Source organism: Ailuropoda melanoleuca, chromosome 3 (assembly GCF_002007445.2).
Source record: "Ailuropoda melanoleuca isolate Jingjing chromosome 3, ASM200744v2, whole genome shotgun sequence".
NCBI lineage: Eukaryota > Metazoa > Chordata > Mammalia > Carnivora > Ursidae > Ailuropoda > Ailuropoda melanoleuca.
Genome location: NC_048220.1, coordinates 93643307 through 93665324, shown reverse-complemented (window position 1 = coordinate 93665324; position 22018 = coordinate 93643307). Strand labels below are relative to the sequence as shown.

The 22018-nt window shown below is 36.0% G+C and overlaps 1 pseudogene; it reads right to left on the bottom strand.

Annotated features, from left to right (window-relative positions):
- LOC100466719 overlaps positions 1-21735 on the bottom strand; it is a 27136-nt pseudogene extending 5401 nt beyond the window's left edge.
- Positions 21736-22018: the final 283 nt, after the last annotated feature.

Here is a 22018-nt window from a genome sequence, read left to right as displayed (position 1 = left end):
GTGATGGATAATCCTTTTAATGTACTGTTGGATCCTATTAGCTAGGATCTTGTTGAGAATTTTGACCTCCATAGTCATCAGGGATATCAATCTGTAATTCTCCTTCTTGATGGGGTCTTTGCCTGGTTAGGAGATCAAGGTAATACTGGCCTCTCAGAATGAGTTTGGTAGTTTTCCTTCTGTTTCTATTTTTTAAAAGAGCTTCAGGAGAGTAGGTATTATTTCTTCTTTGAATGTTTGGTAGAATTCCCTGGGGAATCCGTCTGTCACTGGACTCTTGTTTNTGGGGAATTTTGATCACTGCTTCAATCTCTTCATAATTAATCGGTCTGTTTAAGTAATCAATTTCTTCCTGTTTCAGACTTGGTAGTTTATAGGTTTCCAGGAAGGCATCCATTTCTTCCAGGTTACTTAATTTATTGGCATATAGTTGTTGATAATAGTTTCTAATGATTCTTCCTACGTCTTTGGTGTTGGTTGTGATCTCTCCCCTTTCATTCATAATTTTATTAATTTGGGTCCTTTCTCTATTCTTTTGAATAAGTCTGGCCAGTGGCTTTTCAATCTTACTTATTCTTTCAAAGAACCAGCTTCTAGTTTTGTTGATCTGCTCTACTGTGGTTCTTGTTTTCAAATTCATTGATCTCTGCTCTAATTTTGATCACCTGCCTTCTCATGCGTGGTTAGGCCTGTTCTTCTGTTCCAGCTCCAGCTTCTTGAGGTGAGAATATAAAAACTGCATTTTAGATTTTTCTGTTCTTTTGAGTGAGCCTTGGATGGCTATGTGTTTTCCCCTTAGGACTGCCTTTGCAGTGTCGCATAGGTTTTGGATCGATGTGTTTTCATTCTCATTGGTCTCCATAAATTGCTTAAGATCTTCTTTAATTCCCTGGTTTACCCAATCATTCTTAAGCATCATGGTTCTTAGTTTCCAAGTGTTACAGTTTCTTCCAAATTTTGTGATTAAGTTCCAGTTTCAAAGCACTGTGGTCTGAGAATATGCAGGGAATAATCTCAGTCTTTTGGTATCGGTTGAGACCTGTTTTGTGACCCAGTATATGGTCTATTCTGGAGAAAGTTTCATGTGCATTCGAAAAGAATGAGTATTCTGTTGTTCTGGGGTGTAGTGGTCTATATATATCTATGAGGTCCATCTGATCCAGTATGTCATTCAAAGCTCTTGTTTCTTTGTTGATTTTCTGCTTAGTTGATCTGTTTATTGCTGAGAGTGGAGTGTTGAGGTCCCCTACTATTAACGTATTATAATCTATATGTCTCTTTATTCTGATTAAGAACTGACTTGTGTATCTAGCTGCTCCCCCGTTGGGGGCATAGATATTTATAATTGTCATATCCACTTGTTGGATACATCCTTTAAGAATAATATAGTGTCCTTCTGTATCTCTAACTACAGTCTTTAGTTTAAAATCTAATCTATCTGATATGAGAATTGCTACCCCAGCTTTCTTTTGATGTCCGTTGGAATGAAAAAGAGTTCTCCATCCCTTCACTTTCAGTCTGAATGTATCTTTAGGTTCAAAATGAGTCTTTTGTAGACAGCATATGGATGGGTCATGTCTTTTTATCCAATCTGCAGCCCTGTGGCATTTTATGGGAGCATTTACATTGAGAGTGATTATTGAGAGATATGATTTTAATGATGTCATGTTGCCTGTGAAGTCTTCGTTTCTATAGATGTAAATTTCTGTTCTGTATCACTCTTGGGGACTTTTTACTTTTATAGAACCCCCCGCCCCCTTAATATTTCTTGTAGGGCTGGCTTGGTGGTCACATATTCTTTCAGTTTCTGCCAGTCTTGGAAGGTCCTTCTCTGTCCATCAATTCTGAATGACAGCCATGCTGGATAAAGGATCTTTGGCTGCATGTTCTTCTCACTTAGTGCTCTATGTCTTGCCAGCTTTTTCTGGCTTGCCAGGTCTCTGTAGAAAGGTCTGACGTTATTCTAATGTTCCTCCCTCTGTAGGTGAGGATTCTCTTCCCCTGGGCGCTTTCAAGATTGTATCTTTGGATCTAATATTTGTGAATTGTACTATTATGTAACATGGTGCTAGTCTATTCTCATTGATCTTGGGAGGGGTCCTCTCTGCCTCTTGGACGTGAATGCTTGTTTCCTTTGCCAGATTAAGGAAGTTCTCAGCTACAATTTGTTCAGATATCTCTTCTAGACCTCTCTCTTTCTCTACCCCCTCTGGAATTCCAATGATTCTGATATTGGAACGTTTCATTGAGTCAGTAATCTCCTGTAATCTACATTGTTGAGATTGGATTTTTTTGAGCCAAGTTCCCATTTTTTCCTTCTTTTCTATCATCCCATCTTCCATTTCACTAATTTGTTCTTCTGCCTCGTTTACCCTGGCCATCAGAGCATCCAGTTTAGACTGCATTTGATTCATAGCATTTTTAAATTTCTGCCAGATTCACTCTCACTTCTGCCCTTAGAGATTCTATGTTCTTGTTAATATTTTAGTTACTATTTTTTTTAAGCCTACATATCATCTTGACCATTGTTACTCTGAACTCCATTTCAAACAATTTGGTTATATCCATATCCATTAGTTCTCTGGCAGAGGCCACAGTCTCTGTCTCTTTTCTTTGCTGGGGATTCCTCCTCATTCTCATTCTGATGAGGAGAGGTTGTGTGGATGTATAGAGCCCAAATTATTGACCAGGACCCAGGCAATGTGCACTTGTTTTATAGGGACCTTAGGGATGTGGGCTTTTTGATTTTTTCAGCCTGCCTTCTGGGGGAGGGGCCTGCCACGCTGATACTTAGGCAACCCTGTTTGGGTACAGTCACCCCGTCCCCTGTGGGGGTGGGGTGGGGATAGGCACAATGTGAACCGGTATCTCCAGGCTTTTGTTCACTGGCTGCTTTCCTTGGTGGATTTCTGTGACTCTTCTGAGAGTCAGAGCTGCAGTGGCCTTATCCTAGGGTCTGTCTCAGAACAGAAAGATTGCAGTCTGCTCTCCACTGAGCTCTCCTTGCCACTTTAATTCTGTTTCTCTCGGTGCTGCCAAAAACCCCGCAGTGTCCGGGGTTGTGCGCCCCAAAGCTGCTCTCCCAGCCCTCACTTCCAGGGCCAGCAAGTTTTTGTCCTTTGTGCTTCTAACACTGCCAGCTGCCCCCAGTTCCTGTGGGTGCTCCTGAGCTCCCTGTTTCAGTGTGGTTCAGATGCGCTCTGGAGCACTGGTTTTCAGTCTGGTCGCACGCATGCTCCGGAGCACCCGGTTTCAGTCTAGTTCGAGTGCGCGCTCTGGAGCCCCTGGTTTTCAGTTTGGTTGCGTGCGTGCTCCCAAGCTGCCTGTTTCATTCTGGTTCAAGTGAGCCCTCTGGAGCTCCGGTTTTCAGTCTGGTTGCATGCGTGCTCCTGAGCTCCCAGTCTCAGTCTGCTTTCTGGGGGGCTACTGGTCCACGAATCTGGCTGGCACCCCAGTGCCAGGTGGCTACTGCTTCCTGGCGCCTGAGCGCATTGGCTCCCTCCCCCTTCCTTTTATCTTCTGACATCTGTGAGCAGATTCACGACTCTCTTCTTTGTACCTCAATACTTAGCGCCGGAGATGTTCGTTTGTAGAGATCCAGATGTACCTTCCTGCGTCTCAGGCTGATTTCGTGGGTGTTCAGGATGATCTGGTAGATAACCAGCTCCATTCAGGGGACCAGCTGAAAAAAGTTCCCCTACTCCTCCACCATCTTTTTCTTCCGTCGTAAGTATCTAATTTTTGCAACTTGAAAAGAGGATTTGGAATTTATGCTTTCAGCATCAAATCTTTTTTGCTTTCAGTATAATAACTTTAGTTTTCCTCAAACTTTATCCTTTTAATTCTTGAAAATAAATGCATTAGTATTACTTTTTTGAGTAAATATTATATATTTATATATAATAGAAAATTAAGCCCTACTGAATGAGACTGTGATCTTTGGAGAATCATTATTTCATTCTTTAAGCTTTTGATATCTATTTAGGATTATATATATATGCTTGCTTATTTTTAGAATAATCACTCTCCTAAATGATCTTTGAAATTTTGCGTGCTCATCTGTTGCTCTCATGCACATATAAGATACATCTCTAGGTTAGTCCTTCAGAATATTCCAGTGAGTAAAAAGATATGGACCCTGCTTTCATGGAATTTATATTTTTAGTGGAAAGATACATAGAATAAATAAATATGCAAGTAGCAAAAAAGATCAGAAGTCATAAGTTTTCTAGTGAAAGAAAAATAGGGTGAAAATAAAATAGAAAGTAAAATAAGGTGATGTGATAGGACTGGAGAAGAGGTGTGGTTTTGCTTTACATTAGAGTATCAGAGAAGATCTCAATGGAATTACAATATGTAAACTGGAACTTTAATGACAAGACAGCTGTAGATTTGTGAAAAGTCTGGGGGCTAATCGTGACTGTGGTGGTTGATTTTATGTGTTAACTGGGCTATAGAATGCCTGATAGCTGGTAAAACATTATTTCTTGGTGTGTCAGTGGTGTTTTTCTGGAAGAGATTAGTATTTGATTCAGTAGACTAAGTAAAGAAGTCTGTCCTCACCAATGTGAGTGGACCTCATCCAATCCATTGAGGGCATGAATGGAACAAAAAGGCAAAAGAAGGGCAAATTCACTCTCTTCTTGAGCTAGAATGTTCATCTTTTCCTGTCCTCAGACTTTAGAGCCCCTGGTACAAGGGCCTTTGGACTTGGATTGAATTATACCAGATTGTAGAGGGTAGGTTATGGGACTTGCAGACCTATATAACTGTATGAGTCAATTCCTGCAGTAAATTTCTCCTCCCCTCCCCTCCCTTCCCTCTCTCCTTTCCTTCCTTCCTCTTTCCTTTTTCCTCCTTCCTTCCCTCCTTCTGTTCTATCTTTCTATCATCTATCTATATCTATCTATCTAATCATTCAATCTATATCCTATTCTGTTTCTCTGGAGAATCCTGACTGATACAGTGACCATTTCAAGTAGAACAGCATTACCAATCACCACCTTTTTCCCCCCATACCTTAACACTTGCTCCCTTTTGCCTATCACCTACTTCTCCTTTTCAGCAAGGAAACAAACAAAAATTAAAACAACAAAAAAATGAAAACAACTTCTCTTTTAAGATCCAACTCAGTTATCAACTTGCTTTTTTTCACCTTACAAAATAGTCACTTTCCCTTCTATCTTTTCAGAATATTTTACCACTTATCATATTGTATCACTAGTATTTGGTTTATTGCTGTTTATTTTTTTACTAAATGGAAGCTTGACTGGAGTAAATCTGTTTGTTTTTGGTTTACATGGGGCGGAATGTATGTTTGTGTCTACCTCAGTGTTTGGCACATATTTAACTCAAAAATGTTTCTTCAATGTAGTTTTGAATCCAAACCCCATTTTTTTTTAATGTTAAGAGACTGCCATTTGATAGTATATATTTCTGAAAGACTTCAAAGTTCATTTAGTTATATTTGACCATGTGTTTTTGTGTCTTTGCCAATCCACCATATAGATGACATGATGGGAAAAACACTGATAACTCACCTGCAATAATTTTAGAACTTGAAAGAAAGTTTAATGAATTGACTATATTTTTCAGTCAGTGATAACCCCTGAATGAGAGGATTGATACTTGTTGTATGGGATTTGCAGCTTTTCTAACACATTGCACCAACTAATCACCTCCTGTTAAGTGTAAATGTGTTTTCAGTGTCCTGCTATCTGAAGAACTCCTCTAGTCATTCTTTGGTAATTATAGGTTAGCTTGTCTATTAAGAACTGTGAAATAAAAATAACAGTTGTGATAAAGCCATAAGTGTGCATTCTCATGCAAGAAGAAAACAGGGGAGGAAACATCCTTTTCTCCCCTTTGTTTTTCTAAAACTCCTGCATCCTTCTATTTCTCCTATCTCTTCATCTGCTCTTTCTCTCTCTCTCACTCTCTCTCTCTTTTTTTTTTTTTTTTTTGCCTATCTTGGGTTCTCTTCCTATTTAACTACTATTCTTATCTAAAGTTCTAAGTTTATTTGATTATTTTCTGTCTAAATTCTTGATACTTAATACTGCTTGTTATTTTGTTTTCCAAATTGTAGGAGAGGAGTGATGATAGTAACAACTGATAATTAGACTACACTTTAGAGTCTCTAAAGAAAATCCCACTAATTATTGCATTTGCTAAAGCTTTTACTCCTGTGAATCTGTTGCCTGCAAAATAGTGTTTTTAAAGTATCTGTTGGTATTTTAATTTTTTGTGTCATCCACCTCACTGATACGCTAAGGTTAGTTCCCTGACTACTCCGTAATGATGTGGTGCTGATACTTGCTTCTTTATGATCACTTTTTAGTTGCTTTCATTTCACTCTCTTACAAAAATGCTCTTTATCAATTTTTAAATTTCAAATTCTGCTTTTATGAAACATTCTCTCAGCGTTCATCAACATCTCCATTCCGTAGCATTTGGAGAGCTGACCAAATAAAGTTATTATTTTATCCCATTGTATGTTGTTAGAAGTTTTCAAATATTTATAAGTAATAATGGAAATTCCTCAAAAGAAGTAACCATTATAACCTAAACTTCTTATTACTTAAGGTATTGTATATAACAGGTTGTACAATGAAGCTTTGTGGCAAATTGATTTTTAGGAGCAATAGTTTCGTTAAATAATTTGGTAAACCAAAATACAAGTAAAGAAGATGACTCTTCACATGTTCTGATAAAATGGAAATGTTCTTAAATTAAAATCCAGTAGTGTTGCACTTTGATATTATAGAGTCCCTGAGTTCCTATAGTCCCACTGAAGCCTGCTTGAAGTTGATAGGTTTTACACAAAGGTGAAGTTTAAATGAATTAATCTTGGATTAGGAATTGTATTCAAAGCATGGATTCAGTGCAGAACCTGAAGAGTGAAGAGCTGCTCTTTGAGAGGTTATTAATAACACAATGAAGATCGTAGCATAATTCTTGTTGAGTTGATGACCTTCTTAATTAGGTGTTGACACATGTATTCAATTGAATTTAGTAATTTATTGAATTACTGATCATCAGCCTGGAAATTCTTATTTCAGCTAATAGATCTACAGTTAGTACACTTTGTAAAATAGTACTTAATGTTGAATGCCACAGTTTAGAAAACTGAAAAGGAAAAATGAATGGAGCCCATTACCTTTATCAGCCAGTGGTTTTTCTTATCAGTCAATGTAATCAGTGAGTGCATCTTAAGGGCAAGACTGTGGTGAACACCTATCTTATGGTATTTAAATAAAAATAAAACACTTGTAACTTTGGGGGGGATGCTTAATGGAATTAATAAAAATAACTCGATATCTAGTTTTTTGGCTCTCAGTTGGATCTGCATTTATCTAGGTTGAAAGGGTTCTTTCAGTTAAATGACATGGCTTATGTATAAAATCATATCACTGAAGCAACTGAAGCAAGAGTTAGAAAAAGTGTTGCCATGTAATCAGAGAACTAAGAAGATGGGGGTTTTGGGTGGAAAGATAGTACCTTTTGCCACATTCACAGCTGTCTAATTAGGAAGAAAAAATCCTAAGTGATAATAACTGAGATAGAAATTTGTTTGAGGGGCACCTAGGTGGCTCAATAGGTTGAAGGTTCCAACTCTTGATTTTGGCTCAGGTCATGTAGGATTGAGCCCTGTGTAGGGCTCTGTTCTCAGCAGGATGGGGAGTCTGCTTAAGATTCTCTCACTCCATCTCCCTCTGCCCCTCCCCTCTGTGCCCATGCTCTCTCAAATAAATAAATAAATCTAAAAAAAAAAAAGAAAAAGAAAAAAAAAGAAATTTGTTCAAAAGCATTAGAAAAATGTAGAAACCAATGATAAAGACTCTACCTAAGAAGTCAACTTTAAAAAAAGGGTAGGTTCAGACAGACATTTATGCAGTCAGTAATTTAGACCAAATACATTGGAGTGACTTCTCAACACAGACTGTCATAAATGATGATTGTAATACCCAGAGTTACAAAATATCATTAAGTAGGTGATATAGAGGGAAAATTTGACGTGATTGGTTCAAAAATAATCCTTAGACTGGTGTAAGGATTTCCAATGCTTAAGGTACTAAGAAATTATATCAGAAACCCACTTTTTATCATGAAAGTTCATACAATTATGCTTTAAGTAAATAAAACAATAAATTAAATAAAATGTCCTGTTAGGGAATTCTGTCATTCTTAATCAATTGTGTTGTTACTGTGATAAAATTCATTCCTAAATAATCTGAGGTAGTTAAACAGGAAAGATATTTGGACATGGTGAACCTCCCTACTTTCTCTTATTATCGTAGTTAGGGTGAGAAGGCTGGGTTAGAAGTATCCTTAACAGAACTTGGATTCAGTAAGGCTTGTTTTTTTCCCTATGCGTTATATTCAAACTTAAACCTATGGAGAATATATGCTGGTGTTAAAGTATTTAAAGAAGGAGGCCATTAGACTGGGGTGGCTCTATGCCTCAGTAATCTATGTAAGCGAACCAAACCTACGCTAGAGTCAATGCCCTTGAATCTAAGAAAATGAAACCTAATAACAACCAATCACAAACAGACACCGAGGCTTTCCCAAATCAGGCAACTGCTTCAGCTATAACCAATCAAGTAATTGCTTTGCTTCATTGTCTTCTCTATAAAAACTTTGCCCCTAGCTTCTGTCTCTGGAATGCTTTCAACTATTCTTGGGTTGCCTGTGTGAGTCCGTTAGAAGTGTGCTCAAATAAGGTCTTGAAAATTTTAATGCATCTCAGCTTTCCTTTTTATACGAGAGAACATGGCTAATTATACGATAAAATTTTCCTTGTAGAAATTAAATCCTATCAGAGAGATGAAAAACAAGCATTCCTTAATATATGCTAAATAATTTAAACCTGTATATTATTAAATGATAATTTGTACAGTTTCAATTCCAACAAAATCTGAAGTGACAGTGATCATTGCTATGTGTCAGTTAAGACTTTGGTTTCAAGGTATAAAAATTTAACCCAGATGATTGGTTCAAACGAAAGGTAAAATCGGGGCGCCTGGGTAGCGCAGTCGTTAACCATCTGCCTTCGGCTCAGGGCGTGATCCCAGCGTTCTGGGATCGAGCCCATCCTCAGGCTCCTCTGCTGGGAGCCTGCGTCTTCCTCTCCCACTCCCCCTGCTTGTGTTCTCTCTCTCTCTGGCTGTCTCTATGTCAAATAAATAAATAAAATCTTTAAAAAAACAAAACAAACAAAAAAAACCCAAAAAGGTAAAATCATTATCTCTTGAAACTGAGACTTCCAACAATACATATAAACTCATTAGCTGCTTGAGTTAGAAAATCAAACAGTGTCCTTCAATCCATTTGCCCTCCAGATCTTGCTTCTCTTTCATACTAGCTCCATTCTCAGACAGACATACTCCTTGTGTTTGCAAGTTGGGTACCACTAGGCCAACTATTGCAAAGAAAGCAGATGAATTCTGTATGAGAAATCTTAGTGAAGCCTACTCAGTTGGTTCTGATAAGGTCATGTACCCATTTTTGAGCCCATCACTGAGGTAGAGAAATGTGAAGCTTTTATTGGCTAGGTTTGTCATATGCCAGGCATGTAACTACAAATGGAATCATTTTCATAGGAACCACTTGTATTGAGAATAGGGGATGAATATTTCCCAAAATGAGAATAAATAGCCAAAAACATACGTTAGCTACTACAATGCAGATCTAGAATAACCTGGGTAGTTTTATAAAGGAGCCTGGAATAGTTGGCCTTGAAGAATGGATGGTCATGACTGTAACAAATAAGAAAACAGAAACTGAAGACAGATTCAGAATCTTGAATGTTACAGCCACAAGTAGAATTACTGTCAGTGAAGATAATGCTTTTAAAGAATAAAAAAAGATCATACTAAATGCAGACAAGCTAATAAAACTTTTGCTAGACCATAATCAATCATAAAAAAATAATTTACACACTAATTTATTCCAGAATCAACTATTTCTGAATTCCAGAAAACTAGAGAAAGATGTGGATTATTTTTCTTTTTAATTATATATTTTTTAAATTGTTTAGGAAAAGTTAAAATTTAAACACCAGATTATTATTGTACCCTAAAATCTCTTGCGGATTTTCTTTGGCTTCCTGAACTTCAAATTTACAAAAAATAATAAATTGAACTAAAAGTGAATAGAGAAAAGTCTGCCACTTTGAAAATGTAAGCTGTACTATAGATGTTGTATCCTTGGTTTTATTTTCTAATAAAACTGTTGTAAATCTTGGGTGCTCAATCATTTAATCAATTTGATTGGTTTATGTGTATTTGATTGGTTTATGTGTATTTGATTAAGGCAAAGTTGAAACTGTTGCTTGTGGTGTGATTTAGTAAGGAAACATGGTCGAGGGTCAAAGAGGAGAGAACAGGGAAGGGTAGTGAAGGGAGAGGAAGAGAGAGAGAAAGAAGAATAGTCTGGAACATGAAATGAAATATCCTCATATGCCAGATATGAGCGATTCAAATACCTTTTGATCTGTGGAATGTGTGAAGTGTATTTCTATTAGAATGGAAATACCTTGCAGTGTGAGCTTTCTGCATTATAAAGAAGGCGATTGGTTTTCCATTCATGCTTCAGCCTTATCTTTTATCATCAAAGGTGCTGCTATTTTGGTATCAGGTCCTGAAATGTGATGACAACATATAACCTTCACAGATTCTGAGTGAAATCCAGTGGGTGGTATGTACACTCACACCTGTGTTCTCTCAGACACAATTACTTATACTCAGGATAACTTTACATCAGCTGTGTTAATGATGTTGTGTCATCAAGTGATAACATGATCACAGCTTTGACACTGATTTTCCTAGGTATGGCATCAGTTTTCTCATAAACTTATTACCTTCTTCTTTTCTTCCATTAAGCTCCATTTTATTTTGACTGTGAAGTTAATTTTCATTAAGGCTGAGTGAAATACTGCAGGGAAAATATAGACTCTGACAACTTCAACAAGAAAAGGAAAAGAAAGTGGCAGAAGATTTCACAACAAATGTAAAGGAAGACAAGGCAACATTGTGTGGTTAAAATTAAAAGGAAGGGAAATAGATGCTTGGAGACTCAGCTGTGGGGGAGTACTGGAGTTTATCTACTGTTCTTAAAGGGAGGTTGAATGGGCCTCAAAATCTGTTTTATTTAGCATATTAGACAACTCTGCAATATATAAGTAGAATTTTCAGTTAATTTTTAAAAATTATTTTAACTGTTGGAGAAGATTGAAATGCAAATAATGAGATGAATGAAACAAAGGATTAATTTATTTTATTATATGATCTACTTTAAACTTAGGAATATATTACTCGAACTTTAAGAAAACATAATTCATTAAAGATGACTCTAGAGAACTGCATTGGGTATGTATATAAGGATATGTATAGTGTTTGTATTTTATCTTTCTTCTTAATTTGCATAATTTTGTGTTGATGTGTTTTAAGATTGGGCTTGCCCAGAGTAGTTCTTACTCTGTAACAACTCCTTGAAGATCTACTCATTTAGTGTTGAGGACAGGATTTTAAAGCTGAGAAAATTAGAAAATGTCACACACTATACACACACTCTCAAGAACTGGTAAGGAAATGAATAGGTCCTTTACCTGGGAACTTAGAAGCTTAAATCAAATTTGCCCAATTTCAGTACATATTGAAAAATATTTTGTTTGTTCTATGCTTCTGGTATTTTTATATTAATGTATTTGAAACAAAATTTATGTGTATAAGTATTTTGAAACAAAAGAATGGGTCAGACACAGAAGTTTCAGAGAACTTAAGGATCTACAGTGGCCAAATATTTAATATAATTAGAATTTTCAATTTTCCTTCTTCTCCCTGAAAATAGACTTGATAAAGTTGGGGGATTACTTAAAGTTTATATCTCAGTAATATCATTAGCATTGTTCAGAGATTTCAATATAAAAACCCAGTAATAACCTAGAAAATACTATCTCATCAGTTGATCTCATCAGATTTGTCTTAAAAATTTTTTTAAGGGTGAATTTCTTTTTGTATTTTTATAATTTAAAAAATTAAAAAAGTTGAATTTGTGGAAGAAAATAATATTGAAAGTATTCATAATCTTGCTATTCAGAGAAAACATTTTGTGTATTTTATTATTACTTTTGCACAAATATCTATTTTTTATTTAAACTGAGTTTATATTATTTTTTTTGCATTTTTTAAGGATTTATTTATTTATTAGAGAGAGAGAGAGAGAGAGGCAGAGAGAGAAGGAAAGAATCTCTCAGATTTTCTGCTGAGTACAGAGCCTGACACAGGGCTCGATGTAATGACCCTGAGATCATGACCTGAGCTGAAACAAAGAATTGGTCACTCAACCAATTGAGTCACCTGGGCACCCCTGTTTTTTTGCATTTTATTTTAAAATTTTATTATAGATGATTTCCTATGTCACAGAATATTCTCAGGATCATTTGAATGAATATATGATATTTCAGTCTTTGAATATGCTGTAATTTATTTAAAATTTCCACAGAATTTGGGTATGTTCTTCTTTTTTTCCATTTTAAAACAGAATTATAGGTATATATATACATTAATCTTTATAAATTAGATCATTTTAATATATATGCATATATATAAAAGAAACTTTAAAGATGCTAACTGATAATGATACAACACAAAAGGCACAATCCATGGAATAATTAAATGACAAAATGGATTAAAATTAAAATTAAAACCTTTTGCTCCATTAAAGATAACATCAAGAGAATGAGAAGACAAGCCAAACACTGGGAGAAATTGTTTACAAAAGACGTATTCGTTAAAGGACTGTTGTCTAAAATATACAAAGAACACTTAAATCTCAACAATAAGATAAGTCATTAAAAAAATGGACCAAAGACTTTAAGAGACACCTCACCAGAGAATATATATAGATGGCAAATCAACATATGAAAAGATGCTTCACATCATATGTCATCAGGGAATTACAAATGAAAACAATGAGGTACTACTATATACCTATTAGAATGGCCAAAATCCAAAAATATTGACAACACCAAACTCTAGTAAGGATGTGGAACAATGGGAACTCTCGTTCATTGCTGGTTGGAATGCATAATGATGTAGCCACTGTGGAAGACAATTTGGTGTTTCCTTACAAAATTAGTCATGATTTCCAGCAATCTACTGCTTGGTATCTACCCAAAGGAGTTGAAAGTTTCTATAAGTCTTATGTCCACATAAAAACCTTCATATGGATGTTTGTAGCAATTTTACTCAGAATTCAGCAAAACTTGAAAGCAACCTAGATGTCCGTCAGTGTGAATGATGAAACAAATTCTGGTACATCTAGATAGTAGAATATTATTCAGCACTTAAAAAGAGTTATCAGGCCATAAAAAGGCAGGGAGGAAGCATACATACATGTTACTAAGTGAAAAAAAAGCCAATCTGAAAAATCTATGTATGTATACTATATGATTCCACCTATATGACATTGTGGAAAAACCAAAATTATGTAGGCAATAAAATGATCAGTGGTTGTCAGGCATTTCAGGGAGGGAAGGGATGAATAGGAAGATCACCGAGGATTTTTATGGCAGTGTAGTGATGGATATATGTCATTCCACGTTTGTTCAAACCCAAAGAATATTTCACTAAGAGTGAGCTGCAATGTGAACTGTAGACTCTGGGTGATTGTGATATGTCCATGTAGGTTCACCAATTGTAACAAATGTATCATTTTATAGGGGAATGTAGATAAAGGAGAAGGCTGTATGTGTGGGGAACCATCGGGTGTATGGTACATTCCTGTATCTTCCCCTCTATTTTGCTATGAATCTAAAACTGCTCTAAAAAATAAAAGGGCTAAATCTTGAAAAAATGCTGACTAGATAGGCAAAAATCATATCCTATTTTAATTTGTATTATGCTGCTAGTAAATGAGAAAGAACTTTTGTTTTTTTGATTTATTATTATTATTATTTTAGATTTTGTTTATTTGACAGAGAGAGGGGGAGAAAGAGAGAGAGAGAGAGCTCAAAAGTAGGGGGTGTGGCAGAGGGAGAGGAAGACGCAGACTCCCCCTGCGCAGGGAGCCCTAGGCGGAGCTCCTCAATCCCAGGACCCTTAGATGATGACCTGAGCTGAAGGCAGATGCATAACCAACTGAGCCACCCAGATGCCCCAGGAAAGAACTTTTAAACCAAGTGTATTATTCATTCTGAATTTTGTTTCTTAATTGAGTATTTATATAACTTGCCTTATTTTTTATTGCCTTTTATTATTTTTTTCAGTATCTATATTCAGTTCTAAGATCTACTGGAACTTCAAGGTTTATGAAGACTATAAGCATTCTTTCAATAAAAAATAATTAAGTAGGATTCATACCCAATTTGTGAGCTAATAGCCACTTCACTCTTTTTGCTAAAGACATCATTTGCAAAACTTGACCTTGTCCAAGCTACATAACGTGATTGTAGTGGTATTGCTAGGGACAAGTCATTATTAATTATTGGGGAGGGTAGTCTAAGGTAAGCTTCTATTGCCACATATTTTCTAGAATTTCAGATTTGCTATTGTATTTTGGTAACATATCAAACATTAGTTCAACATGAAATTGAGATAATGCAAAACCTTTTTGTGTTTGTAAATAATGTTGACATATCAAGAAAGTTATTGTAATTATATTTGTAGGTATGCTCAAAACTATGTATTTGTCCAAACTGTCGCAGACCTGTTCAAAAACAAACAAACCAAAGAAACAAACCAAAGAACTTCAGGTCCTCTAAAGATACTATAGTGTATGAGTCAGCTGGGACTATCATAACAAAATGCCACAGACTGGGTGGTTTAAACAACAGGAATTCGTTCTTCACACTTCTGGAGGCTAGAAATCCAAGATCAAGGTGTTGGCAAATTTGGTTTCTTGTGAGGCCTCTTCTGGTTTTTCACAGGGCCACCTTCTCACTGGCTCTTCACATGGCCTCTTCTCTTTGTTCTTGTTGACAGAGAGACAGAGTTTTCTCTTCTTAAAAGGAAACTAGACCTATCGGATTAGGGCTCATCCTAATGACCTCATTTAGCCTTAATTACCTCCTTAAAGACCCCAGCTCCAAATAGTCACATTGGGGGCTAAAATTTCAACATAGGAATTCTGGAGAGACACAGTTCAGTGCATAGCAGATATTTACAGCTTTTGTTAAACCAGTTTATAATTTATGAGGGAAAGAAAAGATTCTGGGGCACCAGATTTGTAATATGAAAAATTTCTAAAATATTAACTAGGAATTGATATCAAAATAAGTGGAGTAGTACAATAAACAAGACTTCCATTTCCCACCATTCATAGTTCACTTCAACAAGTGGGAGCTTTACATAACTGAGTGATTGTGGTCTATGGCATCTTCTCTTGCTTAAGAAAAATGCAATGAAGTGGACAAATTTAGGCAAAATGTGCACTTTATTTTAAAATTTATAAAGTGTGTAAACCTATATGAGGACTTTTAAAGCATAACTTAAATCTCCATTGTGTCACAGTAAATGCAGCAGATGCCAGTTTATCTCTATTTCTTTTTTCATGCTTATAACTTCTTACATATCCACAGGTTAGAACAAAGTTATTTAAAATGTAGTCTCCAGGAGCCATCTGCCACTCCCATTCTCAGATTCTGTTGGGTCAGCTCTGAAGCTTGGATGTAAGAAAATGTACCCCCTTAACACCATTCTAACAGATGGTTATTTTGATGGTTTCCCAGATTATTGTGTATTTTAAAGTGAATGTATTGGTGACCATCTTAGGAAGTGCCCACTGAAAAAGTGACTTTTTTCTTTGCATTTTGTTTTTTAATTTCCATCCACCCGAAACATCTATTCATGAAAATGACTTTTTGGGGAAATTGTGATAATCCCTAAGGCAATCCTATCACTTTTTCTGTGGTGTAGCTACCCCACAAGCAGAGCAGATCTGGTTGCCTTATAGAGCTTCTGATCAAGCAAAGACTGTATTATATATTATATTTCTGATTATTTTCAGGGTAATGTTCTTTCCTTCACTCACAACTACATTATAATGGTAGTCTTGAAAATAAGTATCCCCTTTCTCTATACAGATTATAGTATTTTTTTTTTGGCTAAGGGTGTAACTTTTCTATGCTGCCTGGAGTTGTAGTGGTTTAGAGTACCTGTGTTTTTTAGATTTAGGTGTGTAATTAATCTTTGAATTCTTATTGTTTGCCTCAATCATGGTAAATATGAATATATACCAGTGGCTTCCGTTTAGATCTAGACATAAACATTTTCTTTCAGTATTTTAAAGTTTAAATTTAATGTACTGTTTTATTCCATCTTTCAGAATAATATGAAATCATAATATTAAACACCATAAAGTTGAGATACATGGTATGATGAGCAGATTGTAATGAGGGAATCTATAGTGCTCAGCGAAGTTAAGGAAGGCCTTCTTGGGCAAAAGTCTTTTTCCTGATCTCTGAACCGAGGAGTAATTAATTAAGCAGGAGTATGGTAGCAGAACCCAAAATTTGTAGTCAATGGTCAGCCACTATTAAGTATTTTGAGCTTTTTCTAAATAACTTATTTATATATTTAAGTAAACACTCTGATTGCTCAGAGATGAACAGAGGGTATCAAGAATGGTTGCAGGGAAACCACCAATCCATTACCTCCATAGAAATTAATCCAGAGAGTTGGGGAGATTGCTGGGGAGAAATCATTGGTTTTAGGAAATATTTAGGAGATGAGGTTGATAAGACATGGTGATTGATGGGATATGGGAAGTGAAGAAGAAGCTGATCTAAGGATGATTCCATTCTAAGTACAGTCACTCATCAAATTTGGGCATAGAGGTTTAAATTTCAATGCACGGAGTTTGAGATGCTCATAAGACAGCTAAATTTTGGATATCAAATAAAAAGTTGAATGGAGCTAGAGCACAGAGGGAAATTTTAAAGCTGTGTATATATAATATATAAATGATTGTGAGTGAGATTACCTACAAAGATAATATAAAGATTTAAAAAAATGTTAAGTAAGTACTTCAGTTTACACGGAAGAGAGATTATACTTGTTCTTCATAGTTCTAATCCAAATTAGTATCAGTAGGTATAAATTACAGATAAGGTAATTTCACTTAAGTATTAAAAAAAAAGTTGTAAACCCTCATGGGTTTAGGAGTAAGAAATTAGTTTTGGAGGTTGTAATTCCTCATTGACATATGTGATAGATCAAAGACTAGACAGCTAGAGAGTTTTAGACATTGAAGATTCTTTTTTAAACCTGATATTATTTCTATTATAAAATCAAAAGAGGGGCACCTGGGTGGCTTAGTCGATTGAGTGACTGACTCTTGGTTCCAGCTTAGGTCACGATCTTAGGGTTGTGAGATCGAGCCCCACATGGGGGCTCTGTGGTCAATGTGGATTCTGCTTGAGATTCTCTTTCTCCCTTTCCATTTGCCCTCCCCCCCCCTGCTCTCTCTTTCCCTCTCTCGAATAAATAAAATCAAATGAAAAGAAATAAAATATTTTCACTTGGTTTTTTGGTAACTTTTTACAAGGAATATGGATTCTTTAATTATTTTAAAAGAATACTAGTGATTAAAAGAAAATAAAAATGAGAGGAAGAAATAAGAAAAAGTGAGTTGACAAAAGTCAATAATTTTTTAAATCCTTATATGCCATCTACAGTTACAAAGCTGAAATTACCATACTTTAAAAAGTCCCTGTTTAAAACAGAGGTTTGATGCTTCCATGAATACCAAGGTTAGTCATCACACTTAGAGAAATGGAGAAATTATTCCATGTTGCACTTAAATTTTATGGAGCATTTTGTAATATCATTTAACTGTTTCAGGTTTTATGTCCATCATAGTAATTGTCCTCTCACAAAGATATGGTAAGAAATAGAGCAATGGGAATAAGTCTGTAGATAAGTTTTAAAAGCCACTGTAAACATCACATAACCCAACAGATTTGGTATTTGGTTCTTCCCCTATGAATTATTCATGGCCGGAGGAGTGCTGAATCGTTTACTGCATTCAGCAGTGGAGTACTTATCAAACGCTGCATGAGGAATCATTGCACATTTGTGACCAAAAGAGTAAATATGTGAGAGCTATAGGTTTTTTTTTTTTTTTTGGTTTGCTTTTGCATAACCATTTTCATGTCTAAAGAATTCTAGAGTTAGAAGACACAGAGGTTCTATTCAACTTCATACTTCATCAGCTATTTTGAATGTTATTACTATGGAATAACACATTATGTTGTAAGCAATAGAAAGTCTATATAATTATTGGGTTGCACTCTAAAACACTTTAAAACTTGGTTCCTGTCAATCCATACCTTTAAACAGCTGTTTTAAAATCTTGGTTATTTTCAAAGAGAAAGAATGAGCAAAACCTATGAGAAATGATGGGGCAGATAATAGGGTTTCCTATAATATTCTCCATATCTGCGTTCTTTTGTAGGATACAACATTTACCAAGAGTACTAATTTTGATCTTTTTGCTCGGGCAGTACTGTCCAATAAAATTGTAATGGGAGATGGAAATGTGAATCACATATGTAATTTTTAAGTTTTTATAGCCATACCACTATACTATACATACTATTGGTAAAATTATTTTACCACGTTTTATTTTAACAAACACATTAGAATATTACCGTTTCAACATCTAACCAATATCAAAATTAATGAGATATTTTACCTTTTTTTTTTGCACTAAGACTTCAATCTCTGCTTTGTATTTTAAACTTATAGCACACATCTCAGTTCAGACTAGTGACACATTTCAAGGGCTCAATAGCTGCACATGATCAGTGGCTGTTACATTGCATGCGGAATTCTAGATACTCAAACATGGCATTTTCATAATTTCTGATTATCCCAATAGATATATGGAAGTTGAGAGACAAGAGTAAGGATTTCAGGATTGAAATCTAATATACACCAAAACCAAAAGGAGAAGATAATTGCTAAGAGCATAAAAGCCAGCTTCATCACTTACATATGAAATCAATAAATGAATTGTTAGTGAACAAAACAGAGTATAATGCTAGGTAATAACTGACAAGGTTCTTGGCTTTGTAGGTAAATCATAAGTGTGAAATAAGAGTTATTCATATTTGATAGTAAAGGTAGTAAGCAGAACTCTTAATCACCCATGGTGGAGTTGGAGTCAGATTGGTATACAGCTCCAAGGAAAATTAGAAGGAAGAAATCTCAAAAATTAACCAAAAAATATGCTTAGGAGTTAGGATTGCACCTTCATTTAATTATCTTGAATTCTCAGGAGAAACTAGAGAAAATTGGTCCACCTTTTGATAGCTTATTAAAAACTAATTCAGATGAGTTAAATGAGTCCGTTATTATATTGCCTAGGGATTCCAGAAGAAAAATTAAATTAAAAAATGTTGACTTTTCCTATCTTTTAGTTGTAAACACCACTCAAAATCACCTAATTTTTGTAAAAGAATATTCTACATATCACAGTAAGACTGCCCAGATTACACAAGTTTTTTTCCAATATATCCTATGTAAGTATTTTGATGGCATTTCTTTGCCATCTTATCTTAGTGGTTCTCATTATTCTCCTAGTGTCTATAATCAGCAGCAGGAAAAAGGCAAACCTTAAAATAAGGTTTTATTAAATGTAGCAAAGTTAAGATGTTAGGAATTCACACACATGTATTTTTTTAGGGATGTAATCAGGTAACTTTGCTCTGTGGAAGTGGGATTTAATATTTCATAACATAGATGGAGATTACAGTCTTATTTGTAACAAGTAAAATATGGGTATATTTTATTTTCTGCCCTACTAAATCACCTCCAACTGGAAGAACAAATAAGTGTAATGAGTCATTCTTTAAAATTTCACCAAGAGTGAGAATACTGAATTTCTTTTCAGGACTAAGTAAAGCTTCAGTGTAAGTACCAAATATTTACTAGGGTCACTAGATTTATCCAGTTACTTTTCCTATTAAGAATTTCATACATAGAAAAGCAGCATAAGAATTATATACCATTCTTTTAACAATGTAGCTTCTTAAATCTTTTGAATCTATTTTAAAGTTGTATCAGTAGATACCAGCAATTTATTCATAATGTCTATATGTAGTATATGAGCATTCTGTAAAAATAATTCTCACTGCAGTTTAATGAAACTGTTATCATACAATAGTGTAAATTTTCTGAATTATAATATGAAACATTAAAGGGGTTTTCTTTTTCTTCTTTCTTTTTATAGTATACTAGGAATCTTATTTTCCCTGTGAAAATAGAATAACTAATATTTGGTAATTTTTTCAAAATGTGTCTCATTAGTATTTAATACCTTTTCTGGCAGCTAGGGTCTTGGAACTCTTCTCTAGTTACTTGCCTCTGCACCCCTGCTCAACTTCAAGGACAAATTTCGAGACTATTGCATGCATCTCACTATCCTTTACAACTATTCAGTTTCCAAAATCTTAAACTCTTTATGTGAAACCCTCTATCCTTCCAACCTTCCAATTCCCTCAGTGGCACTGCTACTGACCTTAGCCGTCATCCCTCCTCCCCCCTGAATCTCCACCTGCCTGATCCATCTTGCACCTCCAGTGACCTAGAGATTTGAGCTCCATTATTGGGTCAGTCTGTAGCTGACTTTGCTTACCTATTATAGAGCCTAGACACATTCATTGCTCATTTCAATTGGGCTCTCTTCAGACTTTTTATTCTTTTATTCCTCTTAACTAACCTTTCACCGTAGAAAACTTGCCACTGAATCAGGAATCAGTCCAAGCATTTGATTTGTCTTCTCCTCATCGCAGCTGCTGAGGACTTCTAGAGAAACTGTACATAGCCTCGGTGATCAGGTCCATTAAAGTTATGACTATAGAATCTTCTGACTTAACTGCATTCTTTCTCTCTCTCTTTCTCTTTTTTTGTTTTTTCCTGGTTTTCCCAAGTAGTTTATTTGGGCAGACCTAGGGACAGGAAGGCTCTGCATGTAAGAGAAGGTGTTGGGCCTCTTGGTGGTGAAGCATGGCTTGTGTTGGCAACTCAGGACCCAGCAGGGCAGTGAGAACTTGATCTTGGATTATTGGAACTGCCTGGCTGCCAGTGGGTACTTGCTGGCTGCAGGCTCCTCCACCATCATGATCTGGATCGAGTGGGCCCAGACATGGTGCCAGGCGCCCGGGTGTTGGCGGCGCTGGGTGACAGCTCTTGCAGTGGTTAGGTCCTGGTCCTCTCAGTACATATTGTGGGTGCCACTGCCAGAGTCATAGTGCAGTCAGGTGCTGAAGTTCTTCACCCGAAAGGTGGATTTCTCAAACACCTGTCCACAGTAGACAGTTTCCCCTGAAGACTTCCATTTTCAGCTGAGACACGAAGTCTCAGAAGTGAAACTTGTCAACACCATGATTAGGTGCAAAGATTCACCTGGATAGAGGGTAGGAGTGTGGCATTTGGAGGTGGGCAGGCAGCACCACACCACCTTGTACTCTCACAGTGTGCCTGAGGACTTCAGGGTGCACTCACCGCTCTCGCTGCCACCAATGAAAGGAAGTGTTAACTGAATTCCTAAAAGCACCTGATACCTTTTTCTTTCCTGTCTATTGGCTCCAGTTCCCTTTTTTTGTTGTGGCTGTCCCAGTGTTACCAAGCTACTAACCCTTACCCTCAACAGATGTCTTGGATTATTTCCTGACTGAGAAAACAAGTCAACAGTGATAAAATTTCTTACTGCCTCCTCCTTTACCATGTATCACAGATCCTTCACATTCAGAAATACTAGGACTTATCTCCCTTTCTCCTCCAATTTCCGAGAATGAAATACCTTTTCCTTTTTGGGGTTAATTCTCCAACCATGTTCTTGATATCTCTTTCTCCTATGTACTCTAGGAACTTAATTCATCAAATTTCCCCTCACTTTCTTGGATCTGCAAACACTTCTTTCCCACAGACCCTTTCTTAAAGCAAACTACAATATTTACTTTTCCCTGTCATAAGTAATCTCTCCTGCAACCTTACATTTCCCTCAAGTT